Here is a 20261-nt window from a genome sequence, read left to right as displayed (position 1 = left end):
CTTCCAGACTCTTTACAAATACCCATAAAGACAGGTGTTGAGACACAGGCAAAGTGGGAAAAAGATCGCTCATTTGCAACATCAAGCTGAAGGCAAGAGGAGGATTGAGCACTGATGGGGCCAAGGATAATCAGACTAGGAAGTCTAGGCAAGCCAGTCGGGGACTTCATCGGGACGCTCTGGAGGCATAAGGAGATCAGAAACACAGAGCATGACCTCAGAGAAGGGAGAAAGGAGATAAGTACACACGGGCATTGTGCCCAGGAGACCAAGCACTGACCTTTACTGGCTGCCTAGGATAAATTCTAATCAGAGATCAACGCCCCAACAATACACGGAGGTGACGTAGACACCACTTTCTTCAGGGAAGAAGGGGCTAACGGCCACACTCATGCTTTGTCCGTTTTGAAAACACTCCTTACCTCCTCTCGGGTATGTTTCTGTCGCTGTCGGCTGGCAGCATCACCAGACTGAATGATTACACTGGTTATTCATCACAGGTATGGTAGTGAAACTCCCTGACGACAGCCTGTCTAATTCTCAGATCAGGGGCTTTGAACCATCTGGATTGCTAGAGAAAGCAGCCTGATTACCAACTGATATAAGTACACGTGCGCACGCACACACTCATGCATGCACGCACACACACACCTACACACACATACCTACACACACAAACACACACATACACACATACATACACATACACACACATACACACATACATACACATACACACACATACACACATACATACACACACATACATATACACATACACACATACATACACATACACACATACATACACATATACACATACATACACACATACACACACGCAAACATACACACATACATACACATACACACACATACACACATACATACACATACACACACATACACACATACATACACATACACACATACATACACATATACACATACATACACACATACACACACGCAAACATAACACACATACACACATACATACACACACATACATACACATACACACATACATACACATATACACATACATACACACACACATACACACACATACACACATACATACACATACACACACATACATACACATACACACACATACACACATACATACACATACACACATACATACACATATACACATACATACACACATACACACACGCAAACATAACACACATACACACATACATACACACACATACATACACACATACATACACATATACACATACATACACACACATACACATACACACATACATACACATATACACATACATACACACACATACACACACGCAAACATACACACATATACACACACGCACACACACATACACTCATACACACACATACATACACATACATGCGCACACACACACACACACACAGGATGTGCTGGGAGCACTCTAAATTCTTGGAGAGCTCCGTACTTTATCTATCTATCTATCTACCTATCTATCTATCATCTATCTATCATCTATCTATCTCTATCTATCATTCATCTATCATATATCTGTCTGTCATTTGTGTATCATCTATCTGTATGTCTATCATCTGTTCCATCTGTCTGTTGGTCAGTCTATCTATCCGTCTATCATCTATGTATCATCTGTCTTCTGTTGGTCAGTCAGTCTGTCAGTCAATCTATCATGTGTCTGTCTGTCTACCATTTCTTTCTCTACTCAGGACCCATGTATACAAGGCAAATGTTTCATCACTGGGGTACATCCTACTCTTTAATTTTATGTTTAAATGACATGTGAAAAACTTAAAAATTATATATTAACAGAGTGTCATGTGGTGCTTTGCTATACGAATACATCATGTAATGCTTATAGCAATTTAATCATCTCAGGGCTGGTGAGATGGCTTAGCAGTTAAGAGTGCTTGCTTCCCGATCATGAGGACCGGAGTTCAGATACCAGCATCTTTGTGACGAGCTGGGCATCTGACACATGCCTTTAACAGTGGCTCCTATGACTCCAGAAGAATTGCTGGCACTTGCTAGCTTAGCTGAGACCCTCACGTGACATTCAGTCCCGCAGTACTTGAAAACAAATGGGCTCCAGGAATTCAGTTTCAGAAAGTATGAAGTCATTCTATTGCGAGATTAGTGACACGGCTTGGAGTAAGCCTGCATAGCTGGGAAGTGAATTCTAAATACTACACTTATATCCGCAGACGAAAGCAGCAGCCCAGTCGGCAAAGCCTCTTCTCACATCACAGTGGTGAATTCAGAGACCTATGGCTTCCCAGAATACAGAGACCGAGTGATAGAGGTGGACCCCAAATGAGTAACTTACACCACCTCCTCCAAGGCTGAGGGGACGTGCTGGGAGAGAGGGCAGGAAGTATGTAAGGACCAGAGGGTGGGCTGAAGAGTTTGGAATACTGCGGTCTAGATTTCAAACAACTACTGAAACCATTAACTCACATCAGCTGTAGTTGTCTGCCCTGCACCAACACAGGACAGTCGGGGCGGGGTGTGTGTGTGTGTGTGTGTGTGTGTCTGCACAGAACCCTTTACAGCTGAAGTATTAGCAATCAATAGATTCTAGGAGTGGAAAAATCAATCTTTAGTTGTGTGTTCTCTGACGAGCCCACCAGGCTGCAACAGATGGCTCTAAATCCTCCAATTAAACAAATGGGCCTGGTTAATCTTCAGGGAGGAGTGTCAGGGCAGGGGGAGGGCCAACATGTGGTCAGAATGTAAGATGCATATATGTGAAGTTTATATATATATATACATATATATATATATTGGGTTTTACAAATTAAATTGACGTTAACATTAAAAAAAAAAACTTGTTTTAGGACAGAATTTCATGTTCCTCAGGCTGGGCCTTGAAACCCCAAGCCAGCATTCCCGGCTTATGTGGTTCTGAGGGACCAATCCAGGGGTTCTTGCAAGCTACACAAACACTCCACCACCTGGGCTACATCCCTAACCCTCGGTTAAAGATGAATGCTAAAGGCTGGAGAGATGGCTCAGTGGTTAGGAGCCCGCACTGCTCTCACAGAGAACCAGAGTTCAATTCCCAGCACCCACGTCAGGTGACTCACAACCGCTTGTTACCCCAGTACCCGAGGATCCAACCCCTTCCTCTGGCTTACCGTGTGCACTGCACTTGTACAAACTCACACTCAGACAAACATATATGCAAATGACCTTTTAGATGCTAATTTTTTATTTCACCCACAGTTTGGATAACAGATTGCTGGAAAGCCTGCATATCACATAATTCATCGTTATGTATCGCACGGAAGGGATGGTTTAACTTATTCCTTTATCTTCTCAAAAGAGGGATGCGAGGGACTGAATTACAGCTTATGGTACTCAGCTACTGAAGTTCCTGGGTTCGATCCCAGCAACAGCGACCGAGAACAAATAGCAAGCCTGACTGGAGCATGGTAGGAAACCTGCACAAGATGACTTTGGGTGGGAATCTCATATGCTCACCTAGTTGACTGTCAATTTGATGTCTACAAAGGTATAGAAGTGAATTAGAAGCCATCCCATAAGGTCTAAGATGTATATTCGTATTCTACAGGCCTGTCCTCCTGCAGGGCAACCTCCATTTTCATGACTTTAGCTGTGCTAGCTTGCAAATGATCGCCACAGCTGGACTTGATCACTGTGAGCGCTTATAAGCAGGGCCATCCTGATTCTGCCCCAATTGCAGGGTGGCCAGGGCTTTAGGGAAGGGCTAGAGGATTTAGTACCTAGGGAGGAGTACAGGGAACTCTCTCTGCACCTACTGAAGGAAGCCACAGTCCATGCCGGTGCTGAGGCTGACCTCCTACTATAGCTACTTAGATAAACTCACACAATCCCCCTCTAATCTCTCACCCAGAGAGCATCCCACTGGCTCCCAAAAGGGGAAATGTTTGGTTTTGACCGGCTGTGGTGCATATTTTACATACCAAAGCAGACCTGGCCCCCAGGTTTTCCCAGCATTCCTCAATCCCTACCTAGCACACCCTGCCCCCAACTCTAAACTTTCCAGCCCTGGAACTAGGCTGCCCTTCTCTCAGAGGCCCATCCCTGTATCATCAGACATTTCACTCTCCTCTCTTTTCTTATGCGCCCCTTTCTCTCTCTCTTCCTCTCCTACCCCTCCCCTTTCCCTATGATGACTTCCCTGGCCTTGGTCCTTGGGGCCAGTGAACGCTGAAGAACAGCTTCCTAATAAACCTGCCTTAATCTAGTCTAATCTGGTTTGTTTTGGCTCATGTCACCAGTAACCTATCTGGAACTTCTGCAGAATCAAACAGTTGTGAGGATCTTATAGGTGGGGGGATAGTCAGTGCTTGGTGACTGCCCTCCTACCGCACCCGTACTCTGGGAGAAAATTCTTGAAACAATATTCTTCCCTCCTCAGTTGTTAGCCAAAAAGGGAAAAAGAAAAGAAAGAAAGGAACGAAGGAAAAAGAAAACGCTCAAACACATAAAAACACATAAGGGACGGGCGATTCTTTTAGTAAGGAGGAAATCAAGGCATACCCCTGAGGGTTGGGAAGAGAAATTGACGAGTTTGGCAGCCGTCTTTGGAAATGAGCAGTGGTAGATCTAGCTAATGTGAGAAGAATGTTGGAAGGAACTTAGAAAAGCAACATAGTTTTCAAATTGCTTAGGAGAGAAGAGGTCTTGTGAAAGCTCTGGGCCAAGCCTTGACTAAAAAACACAGGAAGAGGAGATAAAGAAAGTACCGGTTCTCAACCTTACTAAGGCTGCTACACTTTGATACAGTTCCTCCTGCCGTGGGAGTCCCGGGGGGGACTCCCATACTGTTTTTCCTGCCTTGGGGACTCCCCACCATCAAGTTATTTTCATTGCTACCTCAGAACTTTAGTTCTGCTGCTGTTATGAATCCTAACGTAAACATCTGTGTTTTCCGATGGTCTTAGGCCACCCCTGTGGAAGAGTCTTTAGATCTCAAAGGGGTCTTGACCCACAGGCTGAGAACCACTGAAATAAACTCAGTCTCTCTAGGCAGCGACACTGACTGCTGTTTAATGGTAAAAGTCCCAACCATGTGTCAGCTAGCGGCCTGAGGCAGGCCTGTGCACGGATTCTCCATTTTGTCCTGAAAAGTCATCTGGTCAAAACTTCCAAGCTGCTTCATCCAGAACTAAGTGTTAAGTGTGAACTCTGACCAAAGTCCTTTAAAAGTGGAGAGAGTTATGCTGGGGTTCATTCACTCTTTCTTCCAGCTATTTGGAATCCCCCCCTTTCTTTCTGTAAGAAATGAGACCCAGGACTGGGGCTGTTGATCAGTCTTGCATGCTGTGAAGCCCCGGGAGGGGGTGGGGGGTGGGGAGAGAGAGTTAGAGAGAGTTGCGGAAGGGAAGGAAGCAGGAGACACAGAGTCAAGATCGGGGAGGGGAGAGCCTCACACTTGACCAGGCCTCTCAATTGCCTGCCTTCCTTAGCTGGGACTACACCACGTGCCACTACACCCAGCTGGGACCTTACCTACTAAGACAGAAAATGTCTACCATATTCTAAGGGTGCTCTCGGTGGTTTTCTGCTTCGATAATAGAACAAACGACTAAATTCCTCAAGACGTTTGACACACACACAGCCCGCACTCCCCCACCCCCCTGTGGCACCCTGGCTTCCTCTCCTCACAGGAGGGAGGGTTGATGTCTTGAAGGACTGGCCTGCCAGGTATTTCAGGCTAACCCTTCTTAAAAAACCGAGTTTCTCTGTGGAGCTTTTTGTACAGCTCTGATAAGCAAGGGTTAGGCGTTTACTTTCCTCAGAGCAGTCTGAGCACACAGCTCTAAGGCAGAAGCACGCCGCCCCCGATGGAGCCTACAGGACAGCTCGTTGATGGCGATGGCGTAACACCACACTAGGTGCCGGTAACTTGGAATTAGGGGAGCCAGAATCTGCAGGAGCAGGCAGGCTGAGGGGAGGGGGATGGAGGAGAGAGTGGAGAAGGCGCTCAGAAGGGGCCAGGCTCAGAACAAAGCATTCTTGGAATGAAAGCAGGCTGCTCTTCCAGGGCTATAATTTGAGATAAATTGGGAAAGTTGCCAGCTTTTAAAAAAAAAAAAAGTCTCCACAGATGTCTGGAAAAGTGTGAGCGTTTCCTTCTTTGGGGAGGTGTGATGGCTGAAGGCCTGGGCTTTGGGATCAGGAAGGCCTGCCTGTCCGTCGCCTCCCTGCAGTTTATTGTGTCTTTGGAAGACCCATCACTTCACTGGCTCCAGTTGTGTTGTCTACGGAATTAATCACGCCCTTCAGTTTCTGTTTTTGTTTTAAAGGTTTACATCAGAGGCTGAGGTGATAGCTCAACAACTCCTTCCAAAAGTCCCAGGTTCAATCCCCAGCACCCACCAGGTGGCTCAGAGCCATCTGGAACTCCTGTTCCAGTAGATCCAGTGCCCTCTTTGGGCCTCCTTGGGAAATGTACCCTCACGATGTACATAGATGTAGGCAGAACACCCACACACATAAGGTAAAACTAAGTAAGTCAGAAGAAGCGGGGGAGAAGGAGGAGGAGGAGGAGAAGGAAGAGGAGGAAAAGAAGAAGAAAAAGAAGAGGAGAAGGAGGAAGAGGAGAGAAGGGGAGGGGAGGGGAGGGGAGGGGAGGGGACAATGAGTCATATCTATCGGGGAAGTGTTTGCTGCTCAGGCATGAGGTCCTGAGTTTGAACCTCAGCACTCACAGAAAGCCTGGAGCAGCAGCCCATATGGGTAACCCCAGCATTGGGAAGTGGGAGTCTCCAGGGCTCATTGGCCAGTCAGTCTGGCCAAAGCCATCAGCTCTGGGTTAAAAAATAAAGTGTCTCAACGAGAGGGATGGTTCAGCAGGTCAGAGTGCTTGCCTTTGAGCCTGATGATCTCATTTCAAGCCCAGTAACTACGTAGTGGAAAGAAAGAAGTCTTGAAGGTGGGCGCGTGCGTGGGCGCGTGCGTGGGCGCGTGCGTGGGCGCGTGCGTGGGCGCGTGCGTGGGCGCGTGCGTGGGCGCGTGCGTGGGCGCGTGCGTGGGCACGTGCGTGGGCGCGTGCGTGGGCGCGGTAGACTGGCTGATTCAGAACCAGCTGCTCTTCCAGAGGAAGGTTAAGGTTCAGTTCCCAGCACTCATTTGGAGGCTCACAACTCTCACAACTTCAGTTCCACCCTGTCCTGCTTTTCTTGTCCTCAGCAGTAAGTCCTTCTGAACCCTTCACAGGGTCCTCCTTACCCACCAGTACATGCTGGGATTCCTCAAGACCACCTGAGGGGCTCTCCTCCCTCCATGAGCTCTCCTTTAAGCGCTCATCCAAAAGTGCCTCCACTTTTCTCCTTGTCAAGCCCCTCTGGCACCCGCGGTCTCAATAAAGCCACCATCATCCACCCCAAATGTGTCCTGATTCTACCCCCCTCCCAGTGATCTCATTTAATCTGTCATCAGGATTGTCCCTTGTACCGCTTCAGTATGGACAGCCAGAGTCCATTCCTTTCTCTATCTCTGCTGTCAACACCAGATTCCACGCAGACCACTGCGATGCCCTCCTACATTAAACCTGCTCTCCCAGCAGCCGGAAAGCGTCAATCCGACCATGTTGATTGATATATTTTTTAAAATCCTTCAAAGAGTTCTGGGAGTGTGTTGAGGGTGGACGGCTTGTCCAGCCTAAGTGAAGCCCTCCAAGTGATTTCCAATCCAACATTAAAAATGGAGAGAACAAGCAAACCCTTCAAAGACTCCATCATTGCCCTTCAGATAAATTCCAAGCTCTTTACCAGCTGAGCCCCTCATTCTCCCAGCTCCAGCCATTCTGATGCTCTGTACCTTGGGGCACATTGTATGACTGGTGCTTGCATTTCAAGTTGCCTGTATGTCGGTTGTTTCTTATGTGGAGAATCCTCACATCTTAACCTACTTCTGGTCTAGACTCTCCCTTAAAGGCTGCTGCCTCTGAGAAACCTTCAGCACTCCTCAGTTACAATGTTACAGACAGTTATCAGCACATGCAGCCATTTGGAATCAGGGAGCTATCTTAGTTAGGGGCAGAGGACAAAGGCTTCCACTCACACAGCTCAGAGCCTAATAAGAGAGACAGAAACGGTCAAATGATCAACACATACAAATGCACCTTAGGGTTGGTGGACTGGTAGGTAAAGGCACCAGCTGCCAAGTCTGATGGCCTAAGGCCTGGTCCTGGGATTCAATGGAAGGAGCAAAAGACTCTTGCAAGTGGTTCTCTGATGTCTGCCTGTGCACACACACATAAAGAAGTACATTTGTTTAATCCTAACTTTTGAACTTTACCACAAAATAGAAGTGTGTGACGCCTTGAAGAACTTGAATAGCACAGGAGATGACGATTAGCCCAGACCTACAGACTGACCCAGAACTAACACTAAGAGTTGCAAGCAGAGGCAGGACGGTCTCTGTGAGTTTGAGGCCAGCCTGGTTCACAAAATGAGTTCTAGGATGGCCAGGGCTACACGGAGAAATCCCATCCCAAAAACCAAAACCAAACCAAACCAAAACAAGGTGAAAAGGGGTGGAGACGGGTGAAACCAAAAAGAACCTACAAAGTAGCCAATGTCCAGCTACCAAGCTCTTATTTTCCTCTCTTCTCTCGTCTCACTTCTTTGTTAGGTGGGCCAACTGGAACTCACGCATTCAGTCCCAGGCAAGTCGAATTTGAGATAATGTTAAGATCTGATGTGGAAATGCCAAGAGAGCAATCGGGTGTACAGGTCTCTGGCTCTAGGGATCAAGACAGAAATTGGGGAGCTGTCAGCCCATAGATCGTACCCACGGGCATGTCTGATTGCACTCCGGAGGGGCAGTAGGGAGAGGAAGGGAGCCAAGTCTGACGTCTTCGACAAGCTACATTATTCATCAGGAGGGCTGGTCCGTGAATGAAGGCCAATCTGCTGATGGAGAAGTAGTTCGGGAGGTCAAAGGGGAAGGGCTTAGAAGAGGAGCAGCAGAGGAAAGGCTGAACTGAAGAGGTAGGGAAATAAAGTGTGTTTTAAGGAGGACTGGGAGCAGCAGAGCCCGAGTCAAGAAGGGGCTAATGCTTTAAAACTAACTAACGAGAACGCATTCAAATAAGATCTCAAAGCTTTTAACTAATCAATAATTTGTCATTGTTTATTTATCATAATAATGCCACTTTTCCCCTCCAGAAAAGACTATAAGATGTTCCTTCTTGGTCACATTAACCCCACCCCCACCCCCCGACTATATCAGCACAATTCCTTAGACAAAGTAGAGACTCAACCATTTGTTCAGACGGGTCTTCTGTACTCTAGGCTGGCTTCCAACTCACTAGGCTGCAGAGGACAGTCTTGAACTCGTGATCCTACGGCCACCAGCTCCTGAGAGCTGGGGTTGTAGGCATAGGTGGCCATGCCTGCTTTCCACAGTGCTGGAGACCATAGCCAGGCCGTGAGCGCGATACTGACCCACATCCAGCGGAGACTCATTTTTTGAGATTCCTTCTCTGACTGAACTGTAAAGAGACCAGAGAAGAAGCCTGGCGGCATTTTTTAGGTTAGTACTAATTATAGACTCGCAGATAAGAAAGTGGCAGCGAGGGGAGACGGGGTGTTTCCTGGAGCAGCCTCCTCCATCGTTCAAGCTAGAACTCTTGTTTGGTGTTATAGTTTAAAACCTGAGTTCGTGGACTTCTTACCAAACAATTCAAAACACTCTCCAGCCCCCTAAAACGTCTCTGGCTTTAAAAAAAAAAAATGTCATCCCAACTCTGTTAAAATACGTGTTAAAGCAAGGGCGTGAGGGTGCGGGAAAGCGTGCTAGCGGCAGCATGAGAAAGGGCTCCCTTTTTACCTCATTTCTAAGTATTTAATTATTCTATTCGTTTTAAGGTTTATAGATTTGAGGGATATTAATCTTTTGCTGATTATATATCATAAATATTTCCTCACAGCATATATCTTTTTAACTATATTTAAAAAACAACTTCACGGAAGTGTAGTTTACATAGCACGATACTTAAGTATAATTTTTTTTTCTTTTTTTTTTTTGGAGCTGGGGACCGAACCCAGGGCCTTGCGCTTGCTAGGCAAGCGCTCTACCACTGAGCTAAATCCCCAACCCCAAGTATAAATTTAATGTGTAGTAAATTTAGACATCTTCTGTATTTTTTGGGGGGGTTGCTTTGAGACAGTTCTTGTGTCTTCTAGGCTGCTCTAACTCCCTTTGTAGCCAAGGATAGCCCTGAGTTCCTGATCTTCCTGCCTCTTCCCCACAAGAACCGAGATCACAGAGGTACCACTGGACCAGGCAAACATTCAGCTGTGCAAACTTTGGTGCAATCAAGTTTCAGCACACCTTTCTCATCCTCTAGTCTGTACCAATCTCTTCTACCCTGAACCCAAGGAATGTGTGCTCCATCTTCTGTCTGCATGCTTTGTCCTTTCTAAACTCCAGGTCAACAGCATCCTTCAAGCTGAGCCTTCCGTGCACAGCTTCGCTCACTGAGCATGGGGCTTGCACCATCTATCTGCCTACGGTGGCCCTTTGCTTCTCTGTATGGATGCAGCCACAGTACTTCTCACAGCCAAGCCCTCGGACAATAATTCGATCGTCCCAACTGTCATCTACTATGTGTGATGCTGTTGTGAGGGGGTCTTCCGGATGCATTTTAATTTCTCCTGGATAAGTGTATAGGAATGGATTGACTGTTCTACACAGCAATTCTAATTGATTGGTTATCTGCATAATGCATGTTTGTGGTGCACACACGGTCAGGAGGTAATGAAGGAACAAGGGTCAGTCTCTGGTGTCATTCCATAGCCATTAACCTCTTTTTGTTTTTGTGTCTGTTTTTGCTAGGATCCCACACTGGCTTCGAACTCACTAATCAGACCAGTCTGGCTGGTCAGCAAGCCCCCAGGACCTACCTCTCTCCAGCTCTCCGGTGCCGGGATTACACATGTATCCTACTTGCAAGGTAAACCCTTTGCCAACTGAACCTGCCTCTGGTTTTCTTCTGGTTAAAAGTTGTTTGGGGGCTGGAGAGATGGCTCAGCGGTTAAGAGCACTGGCTGCTCTTCTAGAGGTCCTGAGTTCAATTCCCAGCGACCACATGGTGACTCACAACCATCTGTAATGAGATTTGAAGCCCCCTCTTCTGGTGCATCTGAAGACAGCTACAATGTATCCTATACCTAAAATAAATAAATAATTCTTTTAAAAAAAAGTTGTTTGGGTGGCTGGAGAACGTGTTACTAGTCAAGAGCTCATTAAATCTTTTTTTTTTTTAAGTGGTCTGGAGAGATGGCTCAGTAGTCAAGAGAGCTGTTTGCTCTTCCAGAGGTCCTGAGTTCAATTCCCAGCAACCACATGGTGGCTCACAACCATCTGTAATGGGATCCGATGCCCTCTTCTGGTGTGTCTGAAGACAGCGACAGTGTACTCGTATAAACAAATGAATAACTAAATCTTTAAGAGCTCCTGCTGTGCTCAGAAGACCTGAGTCTGACGCACAGCACCAATATCTGCTGCTTCATGATCGCCTGCATCTCAAGTCCAGAGGACACAACACCCTCTTCAGAATTCCCCTGGCACCATTGTTTTACACACACACACACACACACACACACACACACACACACACACACACACACTTTTTCTATTTTTGCCTAGCTGCATTTGTGAATTTCCAATACACAACCAAACCCACGAAGCTACAAAAGTAGACTGCCATTATTGCAAAACACAAACAGAAGCTTATTGGCTATTTTGGTTGTTGTTTATTTTTGAGATTGTAATTTACTTACAACATTCCCCCCAGACCGTTCCCTTCCTCCAAACCTTCACATATACCCCTCCCTGCTCTCTTTCAAATTCATGGCCTCTCCCTTCCCTGCTAAGACTAATGTATACATATACATCCCTAAATAAAACCCGTTACATCCATTTACTGCAGCAGTTCTCAACCTGTGGGTAGTGACCACTTTTAGGGGTCACATATCAGGTATTTACATTACCATTCATAACGGTAGCAAAATTACAGCTATAAAGGAGCGATGGAACAATTTTACAGTGGGAGGAGGTCACCACTGCATGAGGAACAATATTAAAGGGCCACAACGTTAGGAAGGCTGTGGCCTGCTGATACAGGGATACTTGTAGGTACGGTTTCCGGTCTGAGGATTTGGCGCTGGACAGCCAGTTGGCCTGGTCTTCTCTGAGGAGAACCACCTCTCCAGCTTTACTCAGTTGCCTGGGGACCAGCTTTCATCGTAACAGAGGGGCCATGCAAGCTCCCAGAGGAGGGAGACAACCCTGAGTCCTACAGATCAACAGCCAGCATGGCGGAATAACCCTAGAGCTGCAGTAGAGCACTCGAAACTTGGTGGTAACCAACCGCTCTCTAATTGTCTTGAAGATGAGCTCAGTTCTATGTCTGGTACTGGAGACTCGGTGAAACACCGAGGGCCAGTGAAATGAAGGCTATCTACATGAAAATCTACAACCTCTAATTTACTAACCCAGCATAACACCTAACAACAATCTACACACGTTTGCCTTATACCAACAGACAGACCACCCGCCATTATTTTAAAAGGTGTTTAGAGTAATCTAGATGTTTTTAATCCTGAGACAGGGTCTCATTATGTAGCCCTGGCTGTTCTGGACCTTGCTTTATAGACCAGGCTGGCCTCAAACTCAGGTGGCATATGCTGCCACCACTTGGTTGGTATTTTCAAAGCTAATATACACTTTAAAATTAGATTCTGGCTGGGCATAGTCTCACAGTGTCACAGGCCTTTAATTCTAGCACTTGGGAAGCAGAGGCAGGTGGATCTCTGTGAGTTCAAGGTCAGCCTGGTCTACAAGACAGCCAGGGCTACATAGAGAGATCCTGTCCAAAAAGAAAAAAAAAAGATTAAATTCAATTTCTAAAAGTAGAGGTGGGGGCAAACAAATGCTTTTTAAGGTCTGAGTTGAATCTATTAGTCAGTTTGAGAAGACCTATCATTGCAGCAACATTTAGTCATCCAATTCATGAATATGGTTCATTCAGTTCAGAAGAGGCCATCTGATTTCTCTTCCCGGTGCCCCTTTATTACTTAAACCACAATTTTATATTTTTTCCTCTCTCAGCTTTCTCCTTTTCATTAAAACATTCTTCATAAGACTAAACCAGAGAACACAGTCTCTGCTGGGCTTTTTTTGAGACTTCTTTTGTCAATGCAATTAATACAAATTTCTACCTTAGCTTTGGGCAGACTCTTCAGACAAGGGAAAAAGTAGCCACAGTCTTCACCAAAATATCACAAAACAATCTCTAGGCCACATACTCAACATCTTCTCTTCTGAAACCACTTGAGCTAGATCCCCACAGTTCAAAACTGCTGTCTGCCATGCTTCTACTAGGATGACCCATTAAGCCCCACTTAAAGCATTGACACAGGGCTGGAGAGATGGCTCAGTGGTTAAGAGCACCGACTGCTCTTCCAGAGGTCCTGAGTTCAATTCCCAGCAACCACATGGTGGCTCACAACCATCCGTAATGGAATTTGATGTCCCCTTCTGGTGTGTCTGAAGACAGCTACAGTGTACTCATATACAAAATAAATAAATAATCTTAAAAAAAAAAAGCATTGACACAGCCAGAGCATGTCAAATACAGAGGCCAATGCTGGCAGCAAACCACTGGACTGAGAATAGGGTCCCTGTTTGAGGAATTAGAGAAAGGATTGAAGGAGCTGAAGGGGCTTGCAACCCCATAAGAACAATACCAACCAACCAGAGCTTCCAGGGACTGAACCACCACCCAAAGACTATACATGGACTGACCCAGGGCTCTAATTGCATGTGTAGCAGAGGATGGCCTTGTTGGGCACCAATGGGAGGAGAAGCCCTTGGTCCTGCCAAGGTTGAACCCCCAGTGCAGGGGAATGTCAGGGGGGGGGAAGAAGAGGTGGATGGGGGAGGGAACACCCTTATGGGGCAGGAGGAGGGGATGGAGGCTTATGGATGGGAAACGGGGAAACGGAATAACATTTGAAATGTAAATAAAGAAATATATCCAATAAAAAAAACCTTAACCCCCCCCCAAAAAAAACTCCAAACCAACAACAACAATAACAACAACAAAAGAAACAAAGTCCCCAAACAAACACATTCCTTCAAACAAAAGCATGGTCAGGCCTATCACAGCAATACCAATCCTAGGTCCCAACTTCTGTCTTAGTTAGGGTTTTACTGCTGTGAACAGACACTATGACCAAGGCAACTCTTATAAAGGGCAACATTTAATTGGAGCTGGCTCAGAGGTTCAGTCCATTATCATCAAGGCAGGAAGCATGGCAGTGTCCAGGCAGGCATGGTGCTGGAGGAGCCCAGAGTTCTTCATATTTATCGGAAGGAAGCCAGGAGCAGACTATCCTCCAAGCCCACCCCCACAGTGATGTACCTCCTCCAACAAGGCCACGCCTCCTAATAGTGCCACTCCCCTGGGTCAAGCATATTCAAACTACCATACTGTCTGTCTGTCTGACTATTTATCTATCATCTATCTACCTGCCTATCTATCTATCCATTTCTCTTCTCTCTCTTTTTTTCCAAAAGTCTTTTACCACCATATGACATATTCTTCGATGGTGGTGCCTTTCTCCGTAGCTACTAGCTTCTGGTAAATTAAAGAGTTATATAGTAAGATAATAATAATAATTCTGGAATACTTGTTTATAACTAAAAATTAAAGAACAGGTGAAGATATTGCTGAGTTTTAGAAGTTTTTACCTTAAGGCTTTTCTTGCTGCATTTTAATAATAATTATCTTGACATGGTTATTTTCACCCAAACCAAAAAAAAAGTTCCCGTTAAAGGATGTCGGTTAAATGTCTACCACCATGTCCCTCCACTATAACTATAATAAGGAAAATTTATTTGGTTTTGTTCTGTTTTCTCAGAACAAGCTTTCTCAGAGCAAGGAAGACTGCCCTGAACGAGAACAGCACCATCCCCCAGGCTGGGGGCCCGGAGGAGATAGAGAGAAAGCCAGCTGAAGACCAGTGCCCATCTTTCTGTTTCCTGGAAGCATCTTTAATGCCTCACACATCATGACCGCCCTGTCATGGCTGCGCCCTCAAACTGTGAGACACAAGGAAGCTCCTGAGGATGCCCTGTCAGGCACTGTGTGCACAAATAACCCATGCTGTGTAAAGTAGACACGCCAAATCCTTCTTCACATGGAGTCAATGACTTTTCCTTCTTACGATGTTTCTATTTTGGGGGAACCACATTTTTTCACTAAGGTAGATAAATTTTTATTAGAAAAAGAGGAGGAAGAGGAGGAGGAAGAGGAGGAAGGAGAGGAGGAGGAGGTAGAAAGAAGCAAGCAAGCAATAGCCTGCAGAAAATAAAACACAGCACTCCATAGCTCCCATTCAAGACCTGCTAAGGGAGAATGAGATGCAGCAGGCATAACACTTTCCGTGTCGCATAGTCAATGCTTTACATTATCAATGTCACACAATCAGCGCTCTACATTATCAATGTCACACAGTCAGCACTTTACATTATCAATGTCACACAGTCAGTGCTCTACATTATCAATGTCACACAGTCAGCGCTCTACATTATCAATGTCACACAGTCAGCGCTCTACATTATCAATGTCACGCAGTCAGCGCTCTACATTATCAATGTCACACAGTCAGCGCTCTACATTATCAATGTCACACAGTCAGCGCTTTACATTATCAATGTCACACAATCAGCGCTTTACATTATCAATGTCACACAATCAGCGCTCTACATTATCAATGTCACACAGTCAGCACTTTACATTATCCATGTCACACAGTCAGCGCTCTACATCACCAGTTTCAATTACTTAAAGAGAGCAGTGGAAAAGGAAGAGATAGAAATCTAGCCCAGCGATGTTCATGAATCTATAGCATTTTCTCAAACAGAAAAGGATACATTTTTAGAAGCTACGATACTGTTACTGACGGAACATCTGTAGCATTGCTAATGAACCACATTAGGATGTGAATATTTCCGCATAATTGGAAAAAAAACAAGGAGAAATATTCCATATATTTAATAATTTTCACAGAAGGGTTTTATTAATAACAGAATGGTAATTAATAGCTTTAGCCGGAAAGGAGATTTTACAAAAAGAAAGGAGATGGGTGGGTAGATGACTGGGTGGGTAGAAATAGGTGTGGATACAGATACAGTTCTGGTGGACCTTTAGCTGTTGTGTGCTACATATTGCTGACTAAAGGGATCATGCATCAGTCACATAAAAATGTCTCTGAATTTGTCAACAAATTGCAGTGGGAAGCACTGAGGGAGAAAGTGAGGCCAGAAGTGACTGGGGACATAATATCAACCGATTGCAATGGGATCTGCGTTTTGTAAGGTCCAAAACTCCTAGGGGATGCCTGGAACCCTCTTGTGAGCAGAGCCCTCGGAAACTGTGAAGAGAACCGTCTTTCCTGCCTCCTTGCATCTGTTGGGTATTTTGTTGTAGAGGTGTAAAAATAATACACGTACATACATAATACATGTCTTTTCCCATGAATATGATAAACCTTCCCTCTTCACTTAAAGGAAGTACGTCGCAGCTCTTCCCTTCATCCAATCGCAAGCATCGCAGCCTTGCGCATTGGGGCCGTTGTTCAGTAAAATCGGGGTGACTTGGAACACCAGAGCAGTGGACCAAATAACCATGAAAACTGTCATGCAGCTTACATGCCGGGTGCAGGCAACACGGGTGAACTGGGTGTACTGGGGAAGCAGAACACAGTGAGATTCCATTACGCTGCCCAGACTTACTTCTCTTTTCCCAGAGCCGCCCACCCATGTAGTACAGGACTGCTATAATCTGCCTTCGTTTCTTCACTTGGCTGAGAGCAGGGTGGAGGTCCTTGGAAATTAAAGGGCGCTCATTCATATGAGTATGCACGCGAGTGTTGACGAAGAAATGTGGAGCACTTAATGTATGCAAGCCCGTGGGAGCTGGACCTACTCAGTGTGGAATTTCAGCCTAGCAGGGAAATTGATGTCACGTTTGCAATTATGTCACATCACTGCTGTGGGGAAGTGCCTGAAGAGCTCCACAGGTCAAACAAAATGACATACTCAAGTGGGTCAAAGATGAGTCCCCAAGGTAAAGTCATGTTAGAAGGAGGTCGGACGTTCCTGTCCTCTCCTGGCCTTGTATGGGGTTTGCCATCACCCTGGCTTTCCTCAGTCTGCACTTCTTACGAATTATGGATTTTAGACATGTGTAACCTGGCTTAGACCGAGCTTCCTTTTCTGGAACATAGGGATGATGAGCCCCTCTCCTCTGGTTTACTGAGGGGATAAAGTTAAAGAATTAAACAAGATGCGTAGCTGGCGGTCACTGTCTTTAAAACAAACCAACGAGGATGCCAGCCGTAACCCATGTGTCTTAACTGTGTCAAGTGGCACTTGGGAAGACTTGTCACTCCTTTCTGTTGACTTTAAATATGTGCTGATTACTTACTGTGTAATGTCCCTTGTCCTACTCAGCTTCTTGTCTCTGGGGAGACAGTATTCCCTTTGGTTTGGTTTCAGTCGGTGGCTTATCTGGACCTTCATTCGGATTTGTGATAAAGCAAAACATCACGGTAGGGAGAACGAAATAGAGCCATTCTGCTCAGTTTGTGATGGTCAGAAGGCACGGAAGAGTGAGTCAAAGACACATCCCCGGTGACTTACTGTCTCTGAGTAGACCCCACCTCTCAAGGTCCCACTAATCTATTAGCCCATCTACAGATGGATCAACCCATTACAGAGGAGGGAACCTTTGTAACCCAATCACCCTTCCAAAGACCACCATCTTAGCTTACTCAGGATCACGCCTTCAACACATGAACTAGGGGTGGGGCACATTTTAGACTCACACTGGAACACCCTAAAAGACCAAAATAGATACAAAGATAAGGGTCAAACGGGGCCATGTCTTTCTTCCTATGGCATCTGTCCTTCAGTAACTTCTCAGGCACTCAGGTGTCGTTCCTCGTCAACAGAAGATAGAAAATGAACACCTGTAGAGATCATTTATAAGAATCGAGAAAAGAGGACTTCATAGGGCTTATTGACTGTGTGTGAAGAAAAAGCAGAATGGTTTTTGTAATCCGGAAATTATATGTGAACGCTGGCAATATTGCTTTTAAGTACTATCTTAACGTAGAAGTACCTCAAAAAGATACCTTGTTAAAAAATGATTACTATAACTGCTTGAGTATTCTGTAGATCATGAAGGCCTGGGCAGCAAATCTTCAGGTAAATAGGAGGTCAATTATCGCAGGGTTCCCTCAAACCTGCCCTGACACCCTATCCACCAAATGACACTGCTTGAGTCCTCTCTGAGTCTAGGTGACCGGAGCACCCATAACCAGCCCCAGGGATGGCATCTCTCCAATGTCCCTCAGGCCCAGTCCTTTGCCATAATAAACCCGGAACAGCCACCCAATTGCCAGTCTTGATCCATTTTGATTCTATTCACATGATCTGCAAGAGCTTCCTGGAAACTCTGATCAGAGGCTGGGCACGGTGGTGCACAGCCATGATCTCAAAACTCAGGAGATGGCGGCAGGAAGAGCCCGAGTTCAAGGACAGCTTGGGCTACGAGTGAGTTCAAGGCCGTCGTGAGACAGAGAGAGGATGAGAGCCGTGTCAGTAAATCAGGACAGCACACGCCTGTAATCTCAGCCCTAAGGAGAGGGAGACACGGGGACACAGGAGGATCCCTAGACTCTGAGGGTCTACACGGTGGGAGAGTGATTTCGGAAGGTGTCTGACATCAACCTTTGGCCTCCACACGTGCACACACAACCCCACAGCCATTCCCTCAGCATACATCAAATAAGATGTCACCGTAGTCTATCGCCTCAGAGGCAGAGAGGTTCCAACGCCCAACGCACACACCTCTGAATGAATTCTATTAGCTGGGCTATCACAGATAACACACTTTAAGTACAGGTCTTTAAAGATAGAGGGGACTGGAGGGATGGCTCAGTGATTAAGAGTGCTTGCTGCTCTTCCAGAGAACCAGAGTTCGGTTCCCAGAACCCATAACCAGGTGACTCAAAACTGCCTGTAACTCCAGGCCCGAGGACTGTGACGCCCTCTGCTGGTCTCTGCAGATATCCTTCTAGGTGTAGCATTTACTCACACAGAAGCCTAAGTGAAAATAAATCCTTTTTAAAAATAAAACGAGCTTGGGTTAGTGACTTGGCTCAGCGAGTAAAGGCTTAGTAAGGAAGTCTGGGAACAAGATTCCTGAGTCCCACAGAAGGGAAGGAGTGACGTCAGTCCACAAGTTTCCCTCTGACCTCCATATGTGGGCGTGGCACCGCAGCCCCATCATATACACACAAGGATACTTAAAAAAAAGAGCAGAAAAGAGAAAAATTCCTCCATCAACACAGAAACGGAAGGAAATGCACCAGGGCGGTCAGTGGGAAGGAGATGGGGTTCACGTTCCCTCACTGGGGCCCAGCAGCAGACCTGAGCTTGTCATTCATACCCACGACAAAAGCCACTAGCTCCAGGCAGATTTTCTTTTGTTCAATTAATAAATAGTTATTTATCGAGCTCCTGCTGTCGGATGTAGTTTTGGGTGTATACTTCTATATGGCAATATGTGTGTGAGTGTGAATGTGTATGAGTGTATGTGTGAGTATGTGTGTGTGTGTGAGTGTATATGTGTGAGTGTGTGTATGTTTGTGTATGCATGTAAGTGTGTATGTGTGTATGTGTGTGAGTGTGAATGTGTATGAGTGTATGTATGAGTATGTATGCGTGTATGTGTGAGTGTATATGTGTGAGTGTGTGTGTATGTTTGTGTATGCATGTAAGTGTATATGTATGTATGTGTGTGAGTGTGTATGTGTGTGAGTGTGTATGTTTGTATATGCATGTGAGTGTGTATGTGTGAGTGTGTATGTGTGTGAGTATGTATGTGTGTGAGTGTGTATGTGTGTGAATGTGTATGTGTGTGAGTATGAATGAGTGTACATGTGTAGTGTATGTATGAGTGTGTTTGTGTATGAGTGTGTATGTCTGTGTGTGATTGTGTGTGTATATGTGTGAGTGTGTATGTGTGTGAGTATGAATGAATGTATGTCAGTGTGTATCTGTATGAGTGTGTATGTGTGAGTGTGTACATGTGAGTATGAATGTATGTGAGTGTGTGTGTATGTGTGAGGGTATGTGTGTGTATGTGTGTGAGTGTATATGTGTGTATATATGATGTATGTGC

The 20261-nt window shown here is 45.7% G+C and overlaps 1 long non-coding RNA gene across 2 annotated transcripts; it reads left to right on the top strand.

Moving 5' to 3' along the window:
- The first annotated feature begins 5654 nt into the window (after positions 1 to 5654).
- Positions 5655 to 16575, top strand: LOC120096554 (uncharacterized). 2 transcript variants are annotated; one of them, XR_015637683.1, is made up of 3 exons: positions 5655 to 5886; positions 10838 to 10955; positions 14929 to 16575. It is a non-coding gene; the product is annotated as an uncharacterized LOC120096554 (long non-coding RNA). The 2 variants fall into 2 exon arrangements; XR_015637684.1 differs by lacking the exon at positions 14929 to 16575 and adding an exon at positions 11270 to 12129 and having other exon boundaries at positions 5761 to 5886.
- The last annotated feature ends 3686 nt before the right edge of the window (positions 16576 to 20261 follow it).

Source organism: Rattus norvegicus, chromosome 14, assembly GCF_021556685.1.
Source record: "Rattus norvegicus strain SHRSP/BbbUtx chromosome 14, alternate assembly SHRSP_T2T, whole genome shotgun sequence".
NCBI classification, from domain to species: Eukaryota; Metazoa; Chordata; class Mammalia; order Rodentia; family Muridae; genus Rattus; species Rattus norvegicus.
The sequence above is the reverse complement of the archived record's forward strand: the minus strand, read 5'-3'. Positions and strand labels throughout refer to the sequence as shown.